This window comes from Scyliorhinus torazame, chromosome 5 (assembly GCF_047496885.1).
Source record: "Scyliorhinus torazame isolate Kashiwa2021f chromosome 5, sScyTor2.1, whole genome shotgun sequence".
NCBI classification, from domain to species: Eukaryota; Metazoa; Chordata; class Chondrichthyes; order Carcharhiniformes; family Scyliorhinidae; genus Scyliorhinus; species Scyliorhinus torazame.
The window spans coordinates 9,313,290-9,323,354 of NC_092711.1; positions in this window are offsets into that span (position 1 = coordinate 9,313,290).

Sequence of the window (10,065 nt, forward strand, 5' to 3'; positions counted from 1 at the left end):
TCAGAGGGTCAGTACTGAGGGAGCGCTGCACTGTCAGAGGGTCAGTACTGAGGGAGTGCCGCACTGTCAGAGGGTCAGTACTGAGGGAGCGCTGCACTGTCAGAGGGTCAGTACTGAGGGAGTGCCGCACTGTCAGAGGGTCAGTACTGAGGGAGTGCCGCACTGTCAGAGGGTCAGTACTGAGGGAGTGCCGCACTGTCAGAGGGTCAGTACTGAGGGAGAGCTCCACTGCCAGAGGGTCAGTACTGAGGGAGCACCGCACTGTCAGAGGGACAGTACTGAGGGAGTGCCGCACTGTCAGAGGGTCAGTACTGAGGGAGTGCCGCACTGTCAGAGGGTCAGTACTGAGGGAGTGCCGCACTGTCAGAGGGTCAGTACTGAGGGAGTGCCGCACTGTCAGAGGGTCAGTACTGAGGGAGCGCTGCACTGTCAGAGGGTCAGTACTGAGGGAGTGCTGCACTGTCAGAGGGTCAGTACTGAGGGAGTGCTGCGCTGTCAGAGGGTCAGTACTGAGGGAGTGCCGCACTGTCAGAGGTTCAGTACTGAGGGAGCGCCGCACTGTCAGAGGGTCAGTACTGAGGGAGTGCCGCACTGTCAGAGGGTCAGTACTGAGGGAGCGCCGCACTGTCAGAGGGTCAGTACTGAAGGAGCGCCGCACTGTCAGAGGGTAAGTACTGAGGGAGCGCCGCACTGTCAGAGGTTCAGTACTGAGGGAGCGCCGCACTGTCAGAGGGTCAGTACTGACGGAGTGCCGCACTGTCAGAGGGTCAGTACTGAGGGAGTGCCGCACTGTCAGAGGGTCAGTACTGAAGGAGCGCCGCACTGTCAGAGGGTAAGTACTGAGGGAGCGCCGCACTGTCAGAGGTTCAGTACTGAGGGAGCGCCGCACTGTCAGAGGGTCAGTACTGACGGAGTGCCGCACTGTCAGAGGGTCAGTACTGAGGGAGTGCCGCACTGTCAGAGGGTCAGTACTGAGGGAGCGCCGCACTGTCAGAGGGTCAGTACTGAGGGAGTACCGCACTGTCAGAGGGTCAGTACTGAGGGAGCGCCGCACTGTCAGAGGGTCAGTACTGAGGGAGTGCCGCACTGTCAGAGGGTAAGTACTTAGTGTGCGCCGCACTGTCAGAGGGTCAGTACTGAGGGAGTGCCACACTGTCAGAGTGTCAGCACTGAGGGAGTTCCGCATTGTCAGAGGGTCAGTACTGAGGGAGCGCTGCACTGTCAGAGGGTCAGTACTGAGGGAGTGCCGCACTGTCAGAGGGTCAGTACTGAGGGAGTGCTGCTCTGTCAGAGGGTCAGTACTGAGGGAGTGCCGCAGTGTCAGAGGGTCAGTACTGAGGGAGTGCCGCACTGTCAGAGAGTCAGTACTGAGGGAGCGCCGCACTGTCAGAGGGTCAGAACTGAGGGAGTTCCGCATTGTCAGAGGGTCAGTACTGAGGGAGTGCCGCACTGTCAGAGAGTCAGTACTGAGGGAGCGCCGCACTGTCAGAGGGTCAGAACTGAGGGAGTTCCGCATTGTCAGAGGGTCAGTACTGAGGGAGTGTCGCACTGTCAGAGGGTCAGTACTGAGGGAGCGCCACACTGTCAGAGGGTCAGTACTGAGGGAGTGTCGCACTGTCAAAGAGTCAGTACTGAGGGAGTGACGCACTGACAGAGGGTCAGTACTGAGGGAGTGCCGCACTGTCAGAGGATCAGTACTGAGGGAGCGCCGCACTGTCAGAGGGTCAGAACTGAGGGAGTTCCGCATTGTCAGAGGGTCAGTACTGAGGGAGTGCTGCACTGTCAGAGGGTCAGTACTGAGGGAGCGCCGCACTGTCAGAGGGTCAGTACTGAGGGCGTGCTGCACTGTCAGAGGGTCAGTACTGAGGGAGCGCCGCACTGTCAGAGGGTCAGTACTGAGGGAGCTCCGCACTGTCAGAGGGTCAGTACTGAGGGAGCGCCGCACTGTCAGAGGGTCAGTACTGAGGGAGTGCCGCACTGTCAGAGGGTCAGTACTTAGGGAGTGCCGCACTGTCGGAGGGTCAGTACTGGGGGAGTGCCGCACTGTCAGAGGGTCAGTACTGAGGGAGCGCCGCACTGTCAGAGGGTCAGTACTGAGGGAGTGCCGCACTGTCAGAGGGTCAGTACTGAGGGACTGCCGCACTTTCAGAGGGTCAGTACTGAGGGAGTGCTGCACTGTCAGATGGTCAGTACTGAGGGAGCGCCGTACTGTCAGAGGGTCAGTACTGAGGGAGTGCCGCACTGTCAGAGGGTCAGTACTGAGGGAGCGCCGCACTGTCAGAGGGTCAGTACTGAGGGAGCGCCGCACTGTCAGAGGGTCAGTACTGAGGGAGCGCCGCACTGTCAGAGGGTCAGTACTGAGGGAGTGCCGCACTGTCAGAGGGTCAGTACTGAGGGAGCGCCGCACTGTCAGAGGGTCAGTACTGAAGGAGCGCCGCACTGTCAGAGGGTCAGTACTGAGGGAGTGCCGCACTGTCAGAGGGTAAGTACTGAGGGAGCGCTGCACTGTCGGAGGGTCAGTACTGAGGGAGTGCCGCACTGTCAGAGGGTGAGTACTGAGGGAGCGCCGCACTGTCAGAGGGTCAGTACTGAGGGAGTGCCGCACTGTCAGAGGGTCAGTACTGAGGGAGTGCCGCACTGTCAGAGGGTCAGTACTGAGGGAGTGCCGCACTGTCAGAGGGTCAGTACTGAGGGAGTGCCACACTGTCAGAGTGTCAGCACTGAGGGAGTTCCGCACTGTCAGAGGGTCAGTACTGAGGGAGTGCCGCACTGTCAGAGGGTCAGTACTGAGGGAGCGCCGCACTGTCAGAGGGTCAGAACTGAGGGAGTGTCGCACTGTCAGAGGGTCAGTACTGAGCGAGTGTCGCACTGTCAGAGGGTCAGTACTGAGGGAGCGCCGCACTGTCAGAGGGTCAGAACTGAGGGAATGCCGCATTGTCAGAGGGTCAGTACTGAGCGAGTGTCGCACTGTCAGAGGGTCAGTAATGAGGGAGTGCCGCACTGTCAGAGGGTCAGTACTGAGGGAATGCTGCACTGTCAGAGGGTCAGTACTGAGGGAGTGCCGCACTGTCAGAGGGTCAGTACGGAGGGAGTGCCGCACTGTCAGAGGGTCAGTACTGAGGGAGTGCCGCGCTGTCAGAGGGTCAGTACTGAGGGAGTGCCGCACTGTCAGAGGATCAGTACTGAGGGAGCGCCGCACTGTCAGAGGGTCAGAACTGAGGGAGTTCTGCATTGTCAGAGGGTCAGTACTGAGGGAGTGCTGCACTGTCAGAGGGTCAGTACTGAGGGAGCGCCGCACTGTCAGAGGGTCAGTACTGAGGGAGTGCTGCACTGTCAGAGGGTCAGTACTGATGGAGTGCCGCACTGTCAGAGGGTCAGTACTGATGAAGTGACGCACTGTCAGAGGGTCAGTACTGAGGGAGTGCTGCACTGTCAGAGGGTCAGTACTGAGGGAGTGCTGCACTGTCAGAGGGTCAGTACTGAGGGAGCGCCGCACTGTCAGAGGGTCAGTACTGAGGGAGTGCTGCACTGTCAGAGGGTCAGTACTGAGGGAGTGCCGCACTGTCAGAGGGTCAGTACTGAGGGAGTGCCGCACTGTCAGAGGGTCAGTACTGAGGGAGCGCCGCACTGTCAGAGGGTCAGTACTGAGGGAGTGCCGCACTGTCAGAGAGTCAGTACTGAGGGAGCGCCGCACTGTCAGAGGGTCAGAACTGAGGGAGTTCCGCATTGTCAGAGGGTCAGTACTGAGGGAGTGCCGCACTGTCAGAGAGTCAGTACTGAGGGAGCGCCGCACTGTCAGAGGGTCAGAACTGAGGGAGTTCCGCATTGTCAGAGGGTCAGTACTGAGGGAGTGTCGCACTGTCAGAGGGTCAGTACTGAGGGAGCGCCACACTGTCAGAGGGTCAGTACTGAGGGAGTGTCGCACTGTCAAAGAGTCAGTACTGAGGGAGTGACGCACTGACAGAGGGTCAGTACTGAGGGAGTGCCGCACTGTCAGAGGATCAGTACTGAGGGAGCGCCGCACTGTCAGAGGGTCAGAACTGAGGGAGTTCCGCATTGTCAGAGGGTCAGTACTGAGGGAGTGCTGCACTGTCAGAGGGTCAGTACTGAGGGAGCGCCGCACTGTCAGAGGGTCAGTACTGAGGGCGTGCTGCACTGTCAGAGGGTCAGTACTGAGGGAGCGCCGCACTGTCAGAGGGTCAGTACTGAGGGAGCTCCGCACTGTCAGAGGGTCAGTACTGAGGGAGCGCCGCACTGTCAGAGGGTCAGTACTGAGGGAGTGCCGCACTGTCAGAGGGTCAGTACTTAGGGAGTGCCGCACTGTCGGAGGGTCAGTACTGGGGGAGTGCCGCACTGTCAGAGGGTCAGTACTGAGGGAGCGCCGCACTGTCAGAGGGTCAGTACTGAGGGAGTGCCGCACTGTCAGAGGGTCAGTACTGAGGGACTGCCGCACTTTAAGAGGGTCAGTACTGAGGGAGTGCTGCACTGTCAGATGGTCAGTACTGAGGGAGCGCCGTACTGTCAGAGGGTCAGTACTGAGGGAGTGCCGCACTGTCAGAGGGTCAGTACTGAGGGAGCGCCGCACTGTCAGAGGGTCAGTACTGAGGGAGCGCCGCACTGTCAGAGGGTCAGTACTGAGGGAGTGCCGCACTGTCAGAGGGTAAGTACTGAGGGAGCGCCGCACTGTCAGAGGGTCAGTACTGAGGGAGAGCTCCACTGCCAGAGGGTCAGTACTGAGGGAGTGCGGCACTGTCAGAGGGTCAGTACTGAGGGAGAGCTCCACTGCCAGAGGGTCAGTACTGAGGGAGTGCTGCACTGTCAGAAGGTCAGTACTGAGGGAGCGCCGCACTGTCAGAGGGTCAGTACTGAGGGAGTGCCGCACTGTCAGAGGGTCAGTACTGAGGGAGTGCCGCACTGTCAGAGGGTCAGTACTGAGGGAGTGCCACACTGTCAGAGTGTCAGCACTGAGGGAGTTCCGCACTGTCAGAGGGTCAGTACTGAGGGAGTGCCGCACTGTCAGAGGGTCAGTACTGAGGGAGCGCCGCACTGTCAGAGGGTCAGAACTGAGGGAGTGTCGCACTGTCAGAGGGTCAGTACTGAGCGAGTGTGGCACTGTCAGAGGGTCAGAACTGAGGGAGTGTCGCACTGTCAGAGGGTCAGTACTGAGGGAGTGTCGCACTGTCAGAGGGTCAGTACTGAGGGAGTGCCGCACTGTCAGAGGGTCAGTACTGAGCGAGTGTCGCACTGTCAGAGGGTCAGTACTGAGCGAGTGTCGCACTGTCAGAGGGTCAGTACTGAGGGAGCGCCGCACTGTCAGAGGGTCAGAACTGAGGGAATGCCGCATTGTCAGAGGGTCAGTACTGAGCGAGTGTCGCACTGTCAGAGGGTCAGTACTGAGGGAATGCTGCACTGTCAGAGGGTCAGTACTGAGGGAGTGCCGCACTGTCAGAGGGTCAGTACGGAGGGAGTGCCGCACTGTCAGAGGGTCAGTACTGAGGGAGTGCCGCGCTGTCAGAGGGTCAGAACTGAGGGAGTTCCGCACTGTCAGAGGGTCAGAACTGAGGGAGTTCCGCATTGTCAGAGGGTCAGTACTGAGGGAGTGCCGCACTGTCAGAGAGTCAGTACTGAGGGAGCGCCGCACTGTCAGAGGGTCAGAACTGAGGGAGTTCCGCATTGTCAGAGGGTCCGTACTGAGGGAGTGTCGCACTGTCAGAGGGTCAGTACTGAGGGAGCGCCGCACTGTCAGAGGGTCAGTACTGAGGGAGTGTCGCACTGTCAAAGAGTCAGTACTGAGGGAGTGACGCACTGACAGAGGGTCAGTACTGAGGGAGTGCCGCACTGTCAGAGGATCAGTACTGAGGGAGCGCCGCACTGTCAGAGGGTCAGAACTGAGGGAGTTCCGCATTGTCAGAGGGTCAGTACTGAGGGAGTGCTGCACTGTCAGAGGGTCAGTACTGAGGGAGCGCCGCACTGTCAGAGGGTCAGTACTGAGGGAGTGCTGCACTGTCAGAGGGTCAGTACTGATGAAGTGACGCACTGTCAGAGGGTCAGTACTGAGGGAGTGCTGCACTGTCAGAGGGTCAGTACTGAGGGAGTGCTGCACTGTCAGAGGGTCAGTACTGAGGGAGCGCCGCACTGTCAGAGGGTCAGTACTGAGGGAGTGCTGCACTGTCAGAGGGTCAGTACTGAGGGAGTGCCGCACTGTCAGAGGGTCAGTACTGAGGGAGTGCCGCACTGTCAGAGGGTCAGTACTGAGGGAGTGCCACACTGTCAGAGAGTCAGTACGGAGGGAGTGCCGCACTGTCAGAGGGTCAGTACTGAGGGAGTGCCACACTGTCAGAGAGTCAGTACGGAGGGAGTGCCGCATTGTCAGTGGGTCAGTACTGAGGGAGTGCCGCACTGTCAGGGGGTCAGTACTGATGGAGTGCTGCACTGTCAGAGGGTCAGTACTGAGGGAGTGCCATACTGTCAGAGAGTCAGTACGGAGGGAGTGCCGCACTGTCAGAGGGTCAGTACTGAGGGAGTGCCGCACTGTCAGAGGGTCAGTACTGAGGGAGTGCCACACTGTCAGAGAGTCAGTACAGAGGGAGTGCCGCATTGTCAGAGGGTCAGTACTGAGGGAGTGCTGCACTGTCAGAGGGTCAGTACTGAGGGAGTGCCGCACTGTCAGAGAGTCAGTACGGAGGGAGTGCCGCATTGTCAGAGGGTCAGTACTGAGAGAGCGCCGCACTGTCAGAGGGTCAGTACTGAGAGAGCGCCGCACTGTCAGAGGGTCAGTACTGAGGGAGTGCCGCACTGTCAGAGGATCAGTCCTGAGGGAGTGCCGCACTGTCAGAGGGTCAGTACTGAGGGAGTGCCGCACTGTCAGAGGGTCAGTACTGAGGGAGTGCCGCACTGTCAGAGGGTCAGTACTGAGGGAGTGCCGCACTGTCAGAGGGTCAGTACTGAGGGAGTGCTGCACTGTTAGAGGGTCAGTACTGAGGGAGTGCCGCACTGTCAGAGGGTCAGTACTGAGGGAGCGCCGCACTGTCAGAGGGTCAGTACTGAGGGAGTGCCGCACTGTCAGAGGGTCAGTACTGAGGGAGTGCCGCACTGTCAGAGGGTCAGTACTGAGGGAGTGCCGCACTGTCAGAGGGTCAGTAGTGAGGGAGTGCCGCACTGTCAGAGGGTCAGTACTGAGGGAGTGCCGCACTGTCAGAGGTTCAGTACTGAGGGAGTGCCGCACTCTCAGAGGGTCAGTACTGAGTGAGTGCAGCACTGTCAGAGGGTCAGTACTGAGGGAGCGCCGCACTGTCAGAGGGTCAGTACTGAGGGAGTGCCGCACTGTCAGAGGGTCAGTACTGAGGGAGTGCCGCACTGTCAGAGGGTCAGTACTGAGGGAGTGCCGCACTGTCAGAGGGTCAGTACTGAGGGAGTGCCGCACTGTCAGAGGGTCAGTACTGAGGGAGTGCCGCACTGTCAGAGGGTCAGTACTGAGGGAGTGCCGCACTGTCAGAGGGTGAGTACTGAGGGAGTGCCGCACTGTCAGAGGGTGAGTACTGAGGGAGTGCCGCACTGTCAGAGGGTCAGTACTGAGGGAGTGCCGCACTGTCAGAGGGTCAGTACTGAGGGAGTGCCGCACTGTCAGAGAGTCAGTACTGAGGGAGTGCCGCACTGTCAGTGGGTCAGTACTGAGGGAGTGCTGCACTGTCAGAGGCTCAGTACTGAGGGAGTGCCGCACTGTCAGAGGGTCAGTACTGAGGGAGTGCCGCACTGTCAGAGGGTCAGTACTGAGGGAGTGCCGCACTGTCAGAGGGTCAGTACTGAGGGAGCGCTGCACTGTCAGAGGGTCAGTACTGAGGGAGTGCCGCACTGTCAGAGGGTCAGTACTGAGGGAGTGACGCACTGTCAGAGGGTCAGTGCTGAGGGAGTGCCGCACTGTCAGAGGGTCAGTATTGAGGGAGTGCCGCACTGTCAGAGGGTCAGTACTGAGGGAGTGCCGCACTGTCAGAGGGTCAGTACTGAGGGAGTGCCGCACTGTCAGAGAGTCAGTACTGAGGGAGTGCAGCACTGTCAGAGGGTCAGTACTGAGGGAGTGCCGCACTGTCAGACGGTCAGTACTGAGGGAGTGCCGCACTGTCAGAGGGTCAGTACTGAGGGAGTGCCTCACTGTCAGAGGGTCAGTACTGAGGGAGTGCCGCACTGTCAGACGGTCAGTACTGAGGGAGTGCCGCACTGTCAGAGGGTCAGTACTGAGGGAGTGCCGCACTGTCAGAGACTCAGTACTGAGGGAGTGCCGCACTGTCAGAGGGTCAGTACTGAGGGAGTGCCGCACTGTCAGAGACTCAGTACTGAGGGAGTGCCGCACTGTCAGAGGGTCAGTACTGAGGGAGTGCCGCACTGTCAGAGGGTCAGTACTGAGGGAGTGCTGCACTGTCAGAGGGTCAGTACTGAGGGAGTGCTGCACTGTCAGAGGGTCAGTACTGAGGGAGTGCTGCACTGTCAGAGGGTCAGTACTGAGGGAGTGCCGCACTGTCAGAGGGTCAGTACTGAGGGAGTGCCGCACTGTCAGAGGGTCAGTACTGAGGGAGTGCCGCACTGTCAGAGGGTCAGTACTGAGGGAGTGCCGCACTGTCAGAGGGTCAGTACTGAGGGAGTGCCGCACTGTCAGAGGGTCAGTACTGAGGGAGTGCTGCACTGTCAGAGGGTCGGTACTGAGGGAGTGCCGCACTGTCAGAGGGTCGGTACTGAGGGAGTGCCGCACTGTCAGAGGGTCAGTACTGAGGGAGCGCTGCACTGTCAGAGGGTCAGTACTGAGGGAGTGCCGCACTGTCAGAGGGTGAGTACTGAGGGAGTGCTGCACTGTCAGAGGGTCAGTACTGAGGGAGTGCCGCACTGTCAGAGGGTCGGTACTGAGGGAGTGCCGCACTGTCAGAGGGTCAGTACTGAGGGAGCGCTGCACTGTCAGAGGGTCAGTACTGAGGGAGTGCCGCACTGTCAGAGGGTGAGTACTGAGGGAGTGCCGCACTGTCAGAGGGTCAGTACTGAGGGAGCGCTGCACTGTCAGAGGGTCAGTACTGAGGGAGTGCCGCACTGTCAGAGGGTGAGTACTGAGGGAGTGCCGCACTGTCAGAGGGTGAGTACTGAGGGAGTGCCGCACTGTCAGAGGGTCAGTACTGAGGGAGTGCCGCACTGTCAGAGGGTCAGTATTGAGGGAGTGCCGCACTGTCAGAGGGTCAGTACTGAGGGAGCGCTGCACTGTCAGAGGGTCAGTACTGAGGGAGTGCCGCACTGTCAGAGGGTCAGTACTGAGGGAGTGACGCACTGTCAGAGGGTCAGTGCTGAGGGAGTGCCGCACTGTCAGAGGGTCAGTATTGAGGGAGTGCCGCACTGTCAGAGGGTCAGTACTGAGGGAGTGCCGCACTGTCAGAGGGTCAGTACTGAGGGAGTGCCGCACTGTCAGAGAGTCAGTACTGAGGGAGTGCCGCACTGTCAGACGGTCAGTACTGAGGGAGTGCCGCACTGTCAGAGGGTCAGTACTGAGGGAGTGCCTCACTGTCAGAGGGTCAGTACTGAGGGAGTGCCGCACTGTCAGACGGTCAGTACTGAGGGAGTGCCGCACTGTCAGAGGGTCAGTACTGAGGGAGTGCCGCACTGTCAGAGACTCAGTACTGAGGGAGTGCCGCACTGTCAGAGGGTCAGTACTGAGGGAGTGCCGCACTGTCAGAGACTCAGTACTGAGGGAGTGCCGCACTGTCAGAGGGTCAGTACTGAGGGAGTGCCGCACTGTCAGAGGGTCAGTACTGAGGGAGCGCTGCACTGTCAGAGGGTCAGTACTGAGGGAGTGCTGCACTGTCAGAGGGTCAGTACTGAGGGAGTGCTGCACTGTCAGAGGGTCAGTACTGAGGGAGTGCTGCACTGTCAGAGGGTCAGTACTGAGGGAGTGCCGCACTGTCAGAGGGTCAGTACTGAGGGAGTGCCGCACTGTCAGAGGGTCAGTACTGAGGGAGTGCCGCACTGTCAGAGGGTCAGTACTGAGGGAGTGCCGCACTGTCAGAGGGTCAGTACTGAGGGAGTGCTGCACTG